The following is an 18,793-nucleotide window of genomic DNA, read 5'->3' as shown; positions in this document are numbered from 1 at the left end:
TGCTTTTTTACAAATAGATTTTTGCAGCAAAGAATAGCTTCAGATCAGTAAAAATCTTGTATAATTCCACAAATATAATTTAGTCTGATACATCTATTCCTCCACAATTCTAAGGCTAGTTCACTATCCATCTGACAGGGTCTGTCCAATATAATATTCTAATGGACTAATTCAAAAAGGTATATATCTAATTCAGATAATATATTATAAATATAAATGAAATAATGTAGACATTTCAAATAGATTTTAAATGAATGAAGAAACATTATATATCAAGCACTAATCACAAAGAATATAAAAATAAAATTGGATAGTCCCTGGACTTGGTGAATTATATTTTAATACAAGGTGACAACACAATTAAGGTAGTCATAACTAAGGAAAGAAGTTTTGATCTGGAAAGTCACAGGAATGATGAGTGGAAAAATAGGGAAATAAACTGTCATTTTTTGTAAGAATATATTAAGAATCAATTGAAATTGACAGAACAAAAAAATGGAAGGGGATACCAGGGGATAAGAATGGATTGTAGCAGGGCAGAAAATGACCAGGATGAAGATAATGATCCATGGTCTCAAAAATTTTTTAATTGATTGGGTTTACTTTTCCTTGGCATGATCTTTAGTTGATCTATAAATACTCTATAAATACTATGAGGAATAAATTTATAATAAGATACCCACCACAGGTGATTTCCAATCTCATAAACCCCTCTGTTACATAACTGTGACTGCTACATTTGCTAATTCACAACCTTTTTTACTACTCTCTGCTTGTAATATTATTTTGGCTTTTACCACTTTGCTGCGGCTACAAGCAGTGTGATCCTCACCTCTCTATTTAGTGTGAGAGAGAGAGAGAGAGAGAGAGAGAGAGAATTGAGAACTGTCTTGTGCTGTTAAGTCTAATTACTCATCCATTTTCCACTAAGGGAAAATGTATCTGCATCACATTCCACTCTGATCTAGACCAGTAAATAGTCTTTAATAAACTGCCTCAGTGGTGACTGTATAGTCACTACTTTTCCCAAGACTTTAAGATTTTAGTCAAAAATGTATTTCCATCTCATAATACCTAACTCTCCCTTTTTCAATCTTAGTGCAAAAGTTTCATTTCATATGCCCTGCTTCTTTTATTAAGAATTTAGCTCCATGGTAATTGGAGCATCTAAGTAGATATGTTTTTCCTCAACTGGATTCTTTTCTGAATATCTGAAAGAACTTGAAGAGAACCACTGGAAATTTATCTTCACTTTTCCAAATATCAACTAAATGATGTATTCTTCTTTATCCAGATCATTCTTCAATAATTGGCCCTTCATAATTAGCTAATAACACACAATCCATAATAGCTGAACTAATCTTTTTTCTTTACAGAATAGTTATTGGCTCATTAAAATGACATTAAAATTGCGGTATGCTACAAAAGTTTGCAGGCACTCAAAACTTCATACTAGTTGACTGAGAACAGAAACAATTATTTCTGCAATATTAGAAATCACTTTTTCTAGCTACTGGAAATTGTTTCTCACTGCTTTTTTAAAATCCACCCCTTTGGCTGGTCTTAGTAAACACAGCTAATTAGCTGAAAAAGTCTTTTCCCCAGAAGAAATAGAGGATATTTTCCTCCCTTCCCTTTGTTCATTCTACGGGAGTAGTCTATGCCTTCCTTTTGTATATGATTCTGACAGGCAAGAGCTTAAAGCACTAATATTATTTGATGCCCTTTATTTTTAATCCTATGATCAATTCATATCAATTTTATAGAATTGTCAATATCCACTACTCTCAGTAGCTTTCTGAAGTGTTTTTATGATGTCATCTAGTTTTGTTTAAGTTTATTTACTACTTACTTATATAAGTAATTCAGAAGAATTAAGTCAACTTTAAAAAATGTCAGCTTAAAAATCATTTGTACAGTCCAATTTCCTTAAAAATTGTCATCTCAATTATTATTTTGACCAGAATAAAAACAGAAGTGGAAAATGAAATTGAAATCACAAAGAAATTCTCATAATATTACACCTGCATGACATCCCGATTTTGATGTTTTGTCAGCACTTCAAAGTCAGTATTTTAAAAATGAAAGTTATTATTTCATTATGTAAATACATATCATTGCATATACATCCTGAGCCCAAGTTCAAGTTTCTAAACTCCTATTACCTTTATTTTCACTTCACACCAGCTACATAACAGTAATGTTCTTGACCTGATCATCACCCATAATAGATAACACTTCCATTACCTAAAATTCTGAACTTCTCCAACCACAAATTTCTCCTCTATTTCAATCCTCCTGTGCTTAATTTTTGTTCTCCCTCTGACCTCTCATGCCTCTCCTTATCTATTTTCTTCCAGGAAACAATCCCAATCTTGTCTCACTGCCTTCTCTTCAAAATTTTAACCCTATGGATGATATATTTAATGCTATCCCATCATCTATACTTGAAATCCTTGCTTAAATTTTCTATCAATCATGATTTGTGTTCAATCCTAAACCTAGTTACTGGCTTATTTCATTCCTTCTCATGAGATGCTGAGCATTACTAAATCAAGACTTGCAATTAGTTCATTTGTGTTCACTATCTAGGTTTTTAACTTTTAATTGGGTGTTTTATGATAAATGGAAATCCTTTTATTCTTCTTTGTTTCTATCATATATCTTACAATGATTATTTCTCTCTCTTTAAACTTCCTAGGTTAGCTCTTGTTTTTGAGCAGAAATTCTCACCTCATCCTTTCATGGATAAAAAATAAACACATAAACAAACCAAAAAATTATTTTACCGTATCTTTTGATAAAAATTTAATTTCCAAGATATTTAAGGAAGTGATTCATATTGATAGGAATGAGCCAATTCATAATTATTAAGTAGACAAAATATTTTAAAAGGGAGTTTTCAAATAAAGGAATCCAATGTATCAACAGCTATATTTTTAAATGCACCAAATTAATAATAATTAGAGGAATGCAAAATTTTGCCTTATGCTTTTGAAATTTGCAAAGATAACCAAAAAAGGGAAAACAGCAAATATTGCAGGACCTATGGGGAAAGAAAGCATATTAAAATGCTATAAATGGGGATTTGAATTGGGATTTGTAACTATGCTCCAAAAGTCAATCCTTTCTTCCCATTCTTATTACTATAGTTCTGTACCTCAATGAGATTAAAGAAAATGAGCAAGAACTTTTATGTACAAAAATGTTTATAGCAGTTCTTTTTATAGTATCAAATAACTGGAACTTAAAAAGATGTCATATAAGGAAAGAGGGACCAAAAAAAAGGTTCTGGTAAATGAATGTAATGGAAATATTCAAACAGATGATTTCAGAGAAACCTGAAAACACTATGTTCTCTACAGTTTTATATAAGATGTGAAGACAAACAACTTTGAAATAGAACACTGACCAATACAGTGACCATCCATAAATCCAGAGTATCAGTGACATAACATGCTATCTGCTAATAGAGAGGTATTGAACACAAGATGCTGAATGACCAAAGATGTATAGTCAAAGTAGGAATTTGTTTTGTTTAAATATGCATGTTTTTAGACATTTTTTCTTTATTTTCCCTAATAGCATGAAAATTTAGGAAATAAAAAATATATCAAGGCAAAATAAAAACAAAACATTAAAAAGAAAAAAATTAAATCTACCCATAATAAAATCCCTCTTTGCCTCAGTTCTCTCAAATTCCATCTGTACAGTTTCCTGCTCTCTTATTCTTTGCTTTTGTTCCTGATCAGGAAGAGAACTTTCTTCTTGTGAAGGACAACCCCTTATATTCTTACTCTATATCATATTATCTCTCATCTCCTTCAGGAACTTCCCTCCTCACTGTCTTTTTCTTCAAAATTACATTATTTATTGGCTCCTTTTACATTGTCTACAAATATGTTGACATCTCTGTCATCCTTAAGATATCTTTTATGGGTCAATTATCCTCTAAAGCGATCTCTTCTGGCTTTCCTAAATGAATTTCTATCAGGTGTTATTTGTACCCACATCCCATTATCTTCATCATCATTTGCAATCTGACTTTCTGAGTCCCACTACTTTACTAAATTTCCTACCTCCATAATTGCCAGTGATTTAATAATTGCTCATCATTTTCTCTTTCTTCAATTCTCATAATGTTTGACCTATGCAGTTGTCATTGTTGTTCTTGGATCTTTCTTAATGATGGTGGTGGTAGTGGTGCTAGTGATGGTGGCCATAGTAGTGATATTATTGGTGTTTTATTTTTGGCCATCTTCTTCCTAAGCCCTGTCTTCTCCTCTGATTTCCAACATATAAATTTCTCTTAGTTCTTCCACTTGTATGAATAGTAACTTGAGATTCCTTTGCTGGAAATTTATGCTTCCCCCCACTCACTAAGCATGAATATTTCCCCAAGGCTTTCTCCTGAGCCCTCCTTATTCTGTACATTTTCTTCCTAGGGAAACTCATCAGTTCCTATCCTACCAATTATGATCTCTCGATATAGTATTTCCATTTTAAAACAACTAAACTTAATCTGTTCTTAATTTCTAATCTTATACTACCAACTGCCTAATGGACAATTCTGTCTGACTCTCCCTTAGGCATCTCAAATATGATCTGTCCAAAACAGAAATCTATCCAAAATTTCTTATTTATTTCTGTTGAAGGTTCTTGCAGTCCTCCATTAAAAATGTTATAACTCTTAGTTCTTCCATCTCCTTCAACTGCTTCATATTATTACTTGCTTAATATTGTTGGTTCTGCATCAGTGAAAGGTTTATTTAATATAATTTCCTTTTATACATTCTTTAGTAAATTTATCCTATTAGCCCTTCCCAAACATAAAATTACCAATCTTGTCTTTGTGCCTTTGCACAGATATTTCCCCAAGAATGGAATACATTCCATTTCTTCTGTTGATTAGAATTCCTAAGATCTTTAAAAGTACAGATCAAATGCTACCTTTTCCATCTGATTCTCTGGATTCTACCCCTAAGTTGTTAGTATTCTTCATACTTTAGTTCTCTCTAAATTATTTAGTATAATTTTATACAACTGTATTTACTTATTAGCATATATATTTTAAATTTATTATCTATAATTTGCACCACACAGGAAAATGGGGGATCCCGAGAGCAAGAAAGCCAGTTTCCTTTCTTCCTTTCCATTTTGATATATACCTAGCACTTGTCATTGTCTGATTCTTTGTGACTCTATGTACCACAGCACACCTGCCCTTCTATAGTTCACTGTCTCCCAAAGCCCGTCCAATTTCATGTCTATTGCTTTCATGAAATCATCTGTTTAATTTCATACTCTGCTACCTCCTTCTCCTTTAGGATCTTAATAAATTCATATATAGAAGAAAGGGTGGAGAAAGGTAAGAAAGAAAAAAGAGAGAAAATTGTATTCTGGAACATAATGTTATATGAACAAATTTTAGTTAAGAATATTTAATGACATACTACTTTAAGGAACATCACACATAGAAAATTATGTTTAATTAACATACTACATTTCCATATTTGAAGTTAACATCATTACTTTAAATAGACATGATCTTTTCAATGTTGAGATGATTTGGACATATTAATACATAACTATATCCAGGATCTATTATTTAAAGAATTTCTTATTTCCCCTACTCAGTTATGTTGTCTAAAATCCAGTAAATCTCCACTGATTTCTTCTATTTCTTCTTCAAAAAAATTCCTATTAAAATGAAAATAAAATCATATAACATTAAAGATGGAAAGGACTTTAGGGATCATCTTACAGATGAGGAAATTAACAATCAGAGAGGTTAAGTGAGTCCCAAAATTACATTGATAATAAGTAGTGGAATCAGGGAGAGAACTGTGTCTAAGTCTCTGCAGCACATCCCTGAAGACTGATGCATTAAATTCATTTCAGGAATAAGTTGACATCTAGTTATAATGAGGAGAGAGAGAAAGAGGAAAAAGAAAGACCGACAGACAGAGAGATAGAGATAAAGACAGAGAGACAGAGAAAAACAGAGAGAGAGAGAGAGAGAGAGAGAGAGAGAGAGAGAGAGAGAGAGAGAGAGAGAGAGAGAGAGAGAGAGAGAGAGAGAGAGAGAGAGAAAGAGAGAGAGAGAGGAAAATCTGAAATCAAAGGCAGCATCATATATTTACTACCTGTGTAAATCTGGACAAGTCATTAACCTCTACTTGCCTCACTTTCCTCATCTGTAAAATTGGATAATGATAACAACTACCTTCCAGAGTCACAATGAAGATCAAATGAAATATATCCATAAAGTTTAGCACATTGCCTGGCATATGGTAAGCATAATATGAGTATTTGCTATTAAACAAAATGACAGATTGACCACTGGACAATAGAAAGGTGTCAATACGAACAAGAATTGAAAGGGATTGTAGGATACCAAGGACAAAGATAGCTTTGTAGTGACCCATGTTGGATAACCAATCTTATTGTAATTCTTAAGGAAATATTACTTCCTAATAACTTCGTATACTTAATCATTTTTAAACAACATTATATTCTTTACCCTTTAAATAATGAGGAGGGTATTATAAGTCTCTTGGAAAATTATAGATCTTAATGCCTCAGAATTTTATTACTATTGATTATGCAAATTAGTGGAAGTTGCTATTGATAATAAGATCTCTAACCAATACCTATTTCTCCCATCAGTGGATTTGGAAGAAAAAGATTCTAACTCTCTGAGTTTACATTAAGAGGTTTCTCCCTTAATATCATATTATTAGATTGGTATTACCTAATTAGTGTTCTATCACCAGAATTTTTGAGAAATTAAGTTCTCAACCATAGAAAGAAATTATTTTATTTTATTGAGATACTTCAGTCATCAATTGCCAGATAAACAAGACAGCCACAATTTGTCCCCTTATAAATGTTGTCCTATAAATCAATTTATTCCTTTTATTGACTACCTTTGGCTTTTCTTTTTTAGTTAGTTTTCACATGCCATTGTTACCATTTTCAACTCACATGTTCTTCCACAGAATGATTCTCATTTTTGTTATATTTTATTAGCTCTTTTCAGCACCTGAACATTTTTCATCCTGACCATTTAAGGAAGTACATCCTTTCATCACCATGCTTCCTCATCATTTTCTGCACACAACTTGTTGTTTTCATTTATCATGCCAATTGGAAAATTACCTATCCCTTTCCACTACCTGCCTTCCAGAAGATTAAGTTATTTGGAGGATATTTACTTTAGATAGGCTTTGTCTCATATGTGGTATCTCAACTACCAGCTAACTAGCAATAAATTGACTATGTTAGCCCCAGCTTCTCCCTAACAGACAAGACCAACAATTTTGCTAAATTGAGTCAAATTGCCAGTCATAAATCTTAAGTGGACTTGAATGAAATAAATAAAATATTTGTTAATTTTGAAATAAATACAATTTGAACTAAAGAAGCATGAAAGTTAGGGTCAGAAAATACCAATTAAATCCATGTTTATTACTTTGTGTGCATAGAGTATATCAGAGTCATCCCACCAACATTTATGAAGACATGAATTAGCACAAGTTATTATGCTAAATATTGCAAAGAAAAGACAATGAAAGAAAGTGATTAAATTTCAACTTCTATTGGTATTATATCTTAGATAAAATACAAACTCCTGTTTAGCTATAAAGCCCTTCACATCTTTCCAGTCTCATTTTACCTCATTTCCTATACTAAAATTATCTCCACTGACAAATGCATTATCTCTGTTCTTTACCCTTGACACTCCATTTCTCATCTCCAGATTTTGCATGTTCCTTCCTTCATGCCTCAAGGTCTTTCACCTCCTTTAAGATAAAGCTTAAGTACAATTTTCTGAATGAAGCCTTTTCTAATAGGCCCAATTGCTAGTATTCTCCATTTCAAATTACCTTGATTCTAACTATTTTGTACATGATTGGATTTATTCACTTTATATTGATACTATATCTGCTTATATATATATATATATATACTTGTCTCCCCTATTGGAATATAAGTTCTTTTTTTTCTCAAAACATATTTATACATGTATCCTATTGTCTCATACAAGGCCAAATGCTATTAAAAGGTGTTTCATTGATATCTTACAGATAGCTGTATAAAAATTAAATTTGATTTCTAATAAAATGAACTTTAATCTTCCTCCATTTGGATTTAGGTATTCACCTCATCCTCCAGTTTAAAATTGTTGATATTTTTGACTGATAGAATTTCATGTCTTTTCCTAATATAAGTAGAGTTTCTAGGACATGCTTAGGCAAAAGTAATCTTTTTTTAGTTTTAAAAGTCTTATTTTATCTTTACATGAAACATTTTTATTCATTCTCTCTGGAAACTAATCTAAGTATGATAGATAAAGGACTAGGAAGCATCAGTGTCTGTGAAATGTCATGCTCATCATTAAAGAATTCACAAGAGTCTTAGAAATTTATTAAATTGCTTTTTCATTCCACTCTAATTTGGCTTTATGATCAAGGATTTGAGTAGAGTAACATTTTAGAATTTGATTCATCCTACATATTGATTAGAATGAACGAATGAGTATGAGGTAATTTTCTTTTTTTAACAGCAATGTTATAGTCTTGTTGACAGAGTCTAGGAAAAAGAGAATCTGATCAATGGAAACAAACAGATACTAGTTATTGTCCAAAGAAAGACAATCTCATATCTCCTCCTTTGAGAATGTAAATATATATAATCAATTAGAATTGCAAATATATATAATCAATGCAAATGGTTGCATTCCAAAACTCGCCTTTGATTTGACTAAGGGAAAGAAGAGAAGAAATACCCCCACAAAAGTTTTTTATGGGAGATTTATAGGGATCTGTTAGTTCTGACTAAGTTTTCTAGGGACTTTGCCTGCATTCCCCTATGTTAATATTGTCTCTGGAAAAATTATGTATAGTAGGAACTGTTTAACCTACTTGGAGTCTTGACAAAAATAAAAATAAGATGTCAAAGGTTTGGTAACAGAAGCATCCTTGATAATATACCTTGGGTCTTTTTATATTGTTTTGGATATGCCTACATCAGAAGTCCTAAGATCCTTACCACTATGGGAACTCCGAGACAAATTAAGTGTACTCTGGCCATACCTCATGTAGTGGTAATGGTAGAATAAAATACAATTATTAAATTTTACAAGTCTTTGTCCCATTCCTTCCTGAGTCCAAATTGAAAACACCCAAGCCAGATGTTGGAGAATCTCATATATCAGCCTGACTAGGATATATTTTATTCTAAATGTTTTGTATTTTTTTTCTTTGAAAAGTGAAATGATAGAATCAGATGAGAAATATCTCTAGTGCCTTAGGTACATGTGTGAAGTCAAATTTAGAGTGGAGAAAAACAGGAAGGCCAATTAGGAAAATGGACAATAGTTCAGATAAAACATGATGAAAATCTGAATTAAAATGCTAACTATGTGGAAGGATGGGACAGATACAAGAGAAATCAAGAAGGATCAATTAATACAATTTAATAACTGATTAAAAATGGAGAGGATAGAAGAGGAAATAGTCACAGATACCTAAAATTATAAACTTGCTTGACTGGGAAGACACTAATATCCTTAAGAGATACGTATATGTCAAAGAAAAGAGGGTATGGGGAAGAATATATTTTAATGTCTGTTAAAAATGGTGTTTGTAAAGTTTAAATTGTGACTACTGCCCTTATTTTAAAGAAAGATACAAATTACCATAGACAGGCTTTTCATATAAAATAATATTTTCCTTTCATAACAGAATATTGTTTCAAAAGCACATCAAGAAAAACATATTTTGGTTTTGAACTCAGTAAAAATCAAATGCAGACACTAAATTTTGTGACCACTTCTTGTGCTACTTTTGAATCACAGATATTGGTTTAAAAAGAACATTTTTATATTCTCATACTATTAGAGCTATAGGCATCTTGAGATAATCTATCATGCTCTCTAATTCTGCAAATGAGGAAATTCAGACTCCAACACTCTTATGTTAAATGGGTCTTGTGTTTTTTATTTTAAATAAGCACATATCTCTCATATGTTCATTGTGAGCAAAATAAATGTATGTATCTCATCTATCTATGTAGTTATCATTTATTAAAGTAATGCTTTGAACTCTATTGCTTTTAAAGCACAAGAGCTGGCTATTATTACTTTATGTTGAATCTCTTGAGGAAGAGTTGGAATCCTTACAAAGTATTACATCATTAGAATTGATAGAGACAATAATTATCTAATTTAGCATAGTTCAGTATGATTGATCTGATCCTACAAGCAGATGTTATGGGCCCGAACTTGAATCAAGGTACTTAAGTGGAATTGAGGAAACAATGTTTAAATCTAGTTTAGAATCGATTTAATCCTACAACAAATAATGGTTTCCCAGTGATATAATGATTGGCTTGTACTCAGTGTATGGTATATCAGCAAGAAATTCTCAGGGCCAGGGACAGAAGCCCACGGAGGCGGAGAGAGATTCATTCCATATGCCACCTTTGGAGACATTAGGAGGGAGCTAGGGGCTGAAGCTCAAGACTTTGAAGGACACAAGAAAGGACTGGATTTTAACTCCTGGCTGAGTTTGAAGTGATTACTCAGAAATGAAACCAAGGCTGCCTCCAGAAAACCTCACCAAGAAACCTGCTCCCAGAGAACCATCATATATTATAAAAAAGAAGAGAATACCACAGAAGAGGAGTATAGGAATTTAGTAATTTTATGTGGTAACCTTCCACTTATCAATTCAACAGATATTTAAGTATGTATTACATATAAGGAACTTTGCTAGTTTCTAGGAATATAAATATCAAAAAAATTTAAAAATAAAAATCAGTCACTGAACTCAAAGTGGTTCCTCCTTCCTATTAGGTTGGCTAATGGGCCAGAAAAGAAAAATGACAAATGTTGGAAGGAATGTGGAGAAAATGAGAAATTAATTCATTGTTAGTGGAACTGTGAACTTTTTCAATCATTCCATAGAGCAATTTGGAACTGTGGCCAAAGGGCTATAAAATCATATTTACCCTTTGACCTAAATAATACCACTAACTAGGCATGGAACCCAAAAAAAAATTTTTAAAGAAGAAAAGGAAGGGGAAGATTCTGGGAATATAGTGGAGTAGATCAGAAAATGTCCAACTTTCCAGATTTCTCCCACAAACTGAATAAATTTGCTTCCAGTGTCAACATAAATTGGTAAAAAATAAAGGCTTGGAACAGAGCAGGAGTCCACCAGAGATAATCAGAGAAGATTAAAGAAAGAGGATAAAATTGGGATTAAGTGTGAAGTGCAAACACCTCCTGGCTAGCTCCACAGAAACACCAATTGGGGACACTTGGGGTTTACCTGGGTTTGGCCCAATCTTCCACAGGAACCACAAAAACTTACACCTCCAAGAAAGCTCAAGGAGTCTGAGCAGACTGACTAACATCTGCTGTCTAGGAACCCAGACCCAGCTGTGCTGCAGAGACTTGACCTTGGGAGACAAGGAATTAGCCCACCCAAAAGTGCAGAGGCAGTGGGCCAGGGACGCTGCTGACTCCAGGCACTTGCAAGAGGGGTGAGCTTTTGGTTTGGGGTTCCAGGTCAAAGGGAAGAGATGAAGAGAAGCTAGAGGCACTATCCTCCCCAGATGAATAACGAACAGGTAAAAAAAGAATCCAACTTACAGAGAAGCAAAGAAAAGATGGACATTTTTAAATATAATTAATTCTATTATTATATATACTTTCTTGAAATGGAAATTTATTGTTCTATATTTTGAATCCTCCCTGATGTTCTATTAGGTACATCGCAATATTTTGTTTTGCTTTGTTTTTGTTTGTTTTTTTTTAATTTTACTTTTCTGCCTTTCTTTTTTCTATTCTGTTTTTCCTTATTTTATATTTAGGTCAATAATTTTTTTTAAAAATAAGGAAAATGATCTATATGTGCAAAAATATTTATAATAACTCAGGGCAAAGAATTAAAAATTGAGAGGATGTCCATAATGAGTAGTATGTACTCAGAAAATCTGGAAAGTTCTCAATGAACTCATGTAAAGTGAAATGTGCTATGTACAAAGTACTAGCAGTGTTGTGGAATGATCAGTTGTGAATGTTTTTGATAAGCTCAGCAATACAATGATCCAAGATCATTCTGAAGGACTTATGATGAAAAATGCTATCTGTACCCAGAAAAAAAGACTATGTCTGAATACAAATTGAAGCATACATTTTTTTTTTTTTTACTTTATTTTTCTTGGAGGTTTTTTTGGGGGAAGGGAAAATCTAAGTTTTCTTTTGTGACAACTTTTATGGAAATATTTTGCGTAATTTCAAACATGTTCTCAATGGGGGTGAGAAAGGGAGAAGGGAGAGAATCTGGAACCAAAGTTTGAAAAATGATGTTTAAAAATTGTTTTATGTATAACTGGAAGGAAAATTTAAATTAGCTAAGTAATTAAAGAATCTTTAAGCCCTTTCTTCCTTATCCCCATACTGCCTTATCCAGGCAGTTGATAAGCCTTATTGATTCTATGTCTACACAATGATTGTCCTACTTTTTACTCCCACTAATTTTACCTTGATTTTAGTTCTCTTCCCCTTTTACAGACTATTAAAGTAACTTCCTCATTTGTTTTCCTTTTTACAAGATTCTTACTTCTCTAATCCATTCTCTGCATAATTACCTAAGTGATATCCAGCTATGTAAGAAGTTTCAGATGTTCCCTCTTGCTTTAAGTATAAATACAAGTTCCTCCTGCTGTTATTCAAAGCATCAACGATTCTAACATAATTTCACATATTATGTTACAGCTAAACTGGCCTATTTATGATGCTCCATATGTGGCATTCTGCTTCTTACATCCATGTCTTGGTACCAAGTACCTGAAATATTCTTTCTGTTTAGTTCCACCTTCTGAAATACCTATTTCTTTTCAAGGATTAAATCAAGCATAACTTTATGTGGATGTCTTGTTTAAACCCTAAGATAGATGTGTTTACTCATGAAAAACTTTTGTAATTTCTACTGTGTTTCCTCAATAATAAGACACTGTCTTATTATTTTTTTGGAACAGAAAAATACCAGAGGGCTTATTTTCAGGGGAGGGCTTATTTTAGAGGAATCTTACACAATAAGGGGAGGGCTTATTTTCGGGATAGGTCTTATTATCAGGGAAACACGGTATTATATATGCATAAGTGTGAGTGTATCAAGAAAGAGGCAGAAACAAGGATAGAAATAAAGGCATATATATACACATATATATGTAAAATTAAGCAAAATGTATTTACATGAATATGTATATTTATAGAGATCTATATATATAGAAAGACAAATAAATCGATTTTTAATATAGTCTAAGACTAACCTATATGTAAATTTGTGTAAAAATATTTACATATGGGGCAGTTAAGTGGTGAAGTGGATAGAGCACTAGCCCTCAAGTCAGGAAGACCTGAGGTCAAATCTAACCTCAGACACTTAAAATATCCTAGCTGTGTGACCCTGGGCAAGTCACTTAATCCCAATTGCCTCAGCAAAAAAAAATATATATATATATATTATATATATATATATATATATATATATATATATATTCCATATGCAAGGAAATCTATGCAGTATTCATATATACACATGTACATATGCTATTTGTGTGTTCATGTAAATATACAGATGTATCTATCATATGCTTCTATATCCACATGGTGTCCCAAAAGACTTGGTCTTATTTAAGTTACTAACACTTAAAAATGACTAAAACTTTTGGGACATCCTGTACTGCTTTATTCATTTCTCTGTATAATTGCAGTCCTTCTCTCCTTCAACCCAGTATAATGTCTTCAAAGGTAAGGACTATAGTGCTTTTCCTTTTTTCTCTATCCCCTAGTCCAGGGCCTCCTGTACTTTAAATGCTTGAAAAAGTGCTGGTGAAGTTAAACTATTAAATGGAAGATCACTTGAGAACAAGAGAACAAAATCGGGAGGTCAGGAAAGGCTTCCCATACAACACAGAAACAGAGCAGAACCTTGATAGCTTCTAAACATTTTAGGAAGAACAGAAAAGAATGCATGATAGTTTGGCTACTGATGTGCAATGTGCTAGCTAAATATTTTATGACCCAAAGAAAAATGTTTGAAAAGAAAAAAAAATGCTTTAGTGATAACTGATTTTGAAGAAAAGAAAGAGCAAGAGGTGAATGGGAAGCATTTATTTGAGAAATATTTGAGAAATAAAAGTTATTATACTGAAAATGAATATACGATGAAACACACTGATGCATCTCTGATTCCAAAGGGTCAAGATAACCTAAGAACATGAAAAGAAAAAGGAAGTGAATTAACTAATGGGTCTCTTTTGAGAGGAAAGAGGAATCTTTATTTGGAAGATATTTAATTTCTACCAATTATTATGCCTTACAGCTGTTGGCAAATCTGTATGGCCTGGGGTGCAGCAAGCTGCCTTACCAGGAAAATAGATCACTTGAACTAGTTTATGTAGTTTCTAATGCCACCTTTCAAATGCAAGTGATAGGAAAACAAGTAAGTTTTCAGTTTTGATTTAAAATTGGATATTTTTCTTGACAATTCTACAATAGACAGCCTAGTAGTAACACATTAAACTGCATGCTTTATAAAAGAAGGGGGGGGGAAAGATTTTTTTCATAGGCAACCCTTTCTTATTTATTCTTTATTTTATTTAAAAATTCTTTAAAATAATTAATAAATTTTAGATTGTATGACTTTTTAGGAATTCATATAATTACAAATCTGGGGACAATTCATTAACACAAACCTATGTCTGATTTGGATAGAATTAGTGTGAGAATGGTGCAGCCTATCCATATATCCAAGAGCGGCAACAACAACAGCAGAGAGAGAGAGAGAGAGAGAGAGAGAGAGAGGGAGAGGGAGAAAGAGAGAGAGAGAGAGAGAGAGAGAGAGAGAGAAAGAGAGAGAGAGAGAAGGAGAGGGAGAGAGAGAGGGAGAGGGAGAAGGAGAGGGAAGGAGGGAGGAAGGGAGAGGGAGAAAGAGAGAGGGAGGGAGAGGGAGAAAGAGAAACAAACAGAGAGAGAGAGAGGAGAGAGAGAGAGAGAGAGAGAGAGAGAGAGAGAGAGAGAGAGAGAGAGAGAGAAGAGAGAGAGAGAGAGAGAAAGAGAGAGAGAGAAAGAGAGAGAGAGAGAGAGAGAGAAGAGAGAGAGAGAGAGAGAAAGAGAGAGAGAGAGAGAGAGAGAGAGAACTAAGAAGTGGAAATAATTATCCTACCCTAATCCAAGGATATTTCATCTTCCCAGTACTGATCTACCTAAAAATTGGAATAATTTATATTGCCTCAAAATACTCAATAAGAATAGAGGGTACTCAATAAGAATAGAAAATTGTGTGGCTTTTTTAATATTCTAAGTATTTTAGTGAACTCAAATTTAGAAAAATAAAATATCAGCTCCTGAAGAGTTTTTTTGGCTTGTTTTTAATAACAAAGAACAATTCTAGGTCTACAGGTACATCAATGTGAGGAACTTCTGGTGTGAGAAGTCCCTCTGCCAATGTAGGACAGCAACTTATCTGTAATGCTATTTCAAAGAGTTTCCTGCAGCACTTATAATTTTAGTAAATTGACCTTGGTCATGGCCATGGAAACTAGTATTTGTTAGAGGATTATCCTCTTTTATAGCCCAGTTCATTTTACAAATTAAAAAATCAAATGTAGAAATGGTGCAAAATCTCATATAGATTGTTAGGAGAAGAACCAAAATTAGAATCCAAACCACTTTACTTTCAGTCCAAATTTCATAATAACACAGGATCCATGGGGAATTAATTCACTCTTTATGAAGATATATAAATAAATGCAAGTAAAATTATAGGCTATGAAGCAAAAAGCTGCAATGCTGAAAGAAGGGCTAAAAAGACAGGCAGAAGTGATAGATATTATCAGAATGCCAAGCAGCCTAAAGATTTCATTATCATCCAATGCAATTTAATAAAATGTTCATTGCATTTAAATCCCTGTGAGATTCCTTCATCCTCAATAGTGAAGGTAGAACAGGCAAAGGTAACAAAGAAATGTGATAAGCTCTTAAAATTGTATACACTGCACAAAATGGACAAAAAGTCTTATTTAAAGTGAAGTAGCTTTCTCTATATAACATAATTTTCTTCTATTTCTCATATTCTGCAGAATTTAGACTAAAAAAATATCCCAAGTATCCAATCTTGAGATTCTTAATACTTCTAAGTAGATTTTCCCTATATCTAGCAATAGGCCTTTAAATTCCTCTCCCCATTCCATTCCCACCCACTCTTCTCTCCAGTTTATATTCTGGCAAATGAAGTATCAAAAGAGCCCAAGGCAATATTCAAAATTCCCTTTAAACCACTACATTGTCAAAGCCATGCAAGATAGCTTACAATGATGGTTATGAAAGTCATGCAGCTAGATCCCCTAATAACTATTCTGAAAACACAGAGATAAATTATTAATTAGCCTGAAGCATAAGAAATTTAGGAAAATATACAAACACAACTACTTCGAATTTATTTTTGTTACTTTCCTCCACATTGCAGAGATAACTTTGGGTTGTAATTATATTTACTTACTATCTATTCATCATTGTTTCAGAGGACAAATAATGAACTTCACTTCCTTCTTGCTAAGAGATATAAAGGGAAGAAGGAGTTTAGGGTAAAAGGTGAGAAGAATTTTGAATTCTGTGTATTCTGGGAGCCATGTTTGTTATGCTAGTTGGTTTGGCTTAAACTTTGGTTTTGTTTCTCTTTGTTAGAATGCTCCTATTGGAGAAGTGGAATATATATAAGGAAATATATATATAAGGAAAGAATTAAATATATTCTTTAAAAAAGGCATTAATGCTATCTACTCAGTACCCTATATATTCTAGGTATCACTAAGTACACTCCCCCAATATCCCTTCCTTCCTAGATGCCCACATTTTATATGTAGGTATGATATACATATATGCAAAACATAAATGTAGCATATATACATGTCAATATATTATATACACAAGTAAAGTAGGCTATTACATACCCACAGCAATGCATTTACAAGTTTTTGTTTCAAACATATATGCGTAACACACATAAAAATTGCAGGAGAAGATAATTATCATATTTTAGATTGTTTTCATGGGTAAATTTCTACATGGACTATGGCATTAACTATGAATTTATCATAATTTCACCATAAAAAGTTTGGAAACCATTGAGTTAAATAGGAGACATTTCTTTTTTGAATAAAGAAAGGGACAAGGGAAGAATATAAAACAAGCTTATTCATCTAAAGGTTGAAAGAGTGATTTCATGAAGCTAGATACCTCAGAATTTATGTAATGTGTTAGTGAATGGCTGTAAATAGTATTTGATAATAGCTATTATTCGGAAGGTAGAGGCATAACTACCACATTAATTTGAAGCTTTTTTTTTTCACCTTCTCAAATAGTAGCTCTCAAATGACTTTTTATATTGCCTTAGTATCTCTGGATTTGCAGTATAATTATTATTTGCTCTGCTGAGCTTAATGAGTCAATCTATTTCTTAGTGACCAGAAGTCAGCTTAAAAGAAAAAAGTCGAAGACCACATTTTTTTTTTCTATTTACAAAAAGTTTCAATTTTTCCTTTCAATTTCTCTTATTTTCAAATACTATTTCTCTTAGTAATACAGGATGATCATAAGATCATAGTTTTAGTACGTGAAGCGAGGTCAGAAGTCATCTAGTCCAATTATCTGTTTTTAGAAATGAGAACTTCAGATTTCTGACTATAGTGCTTTAGATTAAAGAAATTTACTAAAAGTATCTTTTACTAATGACTTTCTCTTAAAAATACTCTTGTCCATGGGAAGAAAAAAACAGATCTTGCAAAAATGAAAGCCATAAAAATTAGCTTGCAACATCAAAAATTCAAAAATGCTGCATTAGTCAAAAGTATAGATGGTTTAGCAGAACTACTTTTAAAAGCAGATTTAATATTTTAATCAAAAATATATTTTATATGAAGTTGTAAAATAAAACTAATAATTGATAAAAATCAGTTACCCTCCAGAAGCAATTCATCAAAAACTATAGAAAAACTATAACTAATAGAATGCAACAAATCTATTGAATGTGCGTGAAAGGGAAAGATTTCTCCAGATTTTATTTTGTTTCTATATAATCTATAACATTTTCCACAAAATCCAATTTTAACAAGGTAAAAATAAAAAGGAACATGCTGATAAAATCTACATAGATATAAAAGAATTGCATGCAGGTTAAATGCAATTATGTTTTTAAGGCTTTATAGTCTTAGAAATATTTTTAGAAAAGACATCTTATGAAATAGTTCAGAATATATCATCCACACTATCGAATAAACCCTTGGTTCCAAATCCAAATTATATGTCAAGCCAAAAAGAGTGTACATTATTCTTATCAAAGTTACAAATGGATCTAATTAATTTTATAATTAACCTCAATAACATAAAGAAAAATTTGTGACCTTCATTAAATTTGTTCAGTGTTTAGTTTCAGATTATAAGCAAATTCATTTTAGCTAATAAGGCCACCAGTCTCAAATGTTGATGGTATAAAGTAGTAATTAATTAGCACATGCAAATGAAGACTATTTTTATTACACAATTTTGCAACTCATAATTTGTACTTAGTCTGGAAGAATCTATTTTTACACATAATATCCAAATCATATTAAGTATGAAGAAACTATAGATTGTTATTTTATTTCAGATAGATTTGACTAAATATAAATCCTATTCATAAGAAAACTATATGGTTCAAGTAAGATTTTTTTCTCT

The sequence above is a fragment of the Antechinus flavipes genome, chromosome 3 (genome assembly GCF_016432865.1).
Source record: "Antechinus flavipes isolate AdamAnt ecotype Samford, QLD, Australia chromosome 3, AdamAnt_v2, whole genome shotgun sequence".
Taxonomy (NCBI): Eukaryota; Metazoa; Chordata; class Mammalia; order Dasyuromorphia; family Dasyuridae; genus Antechinus; species Antechinus flavipes.
Note: the sequence above shows the minus strand (reverse complement) of the source record.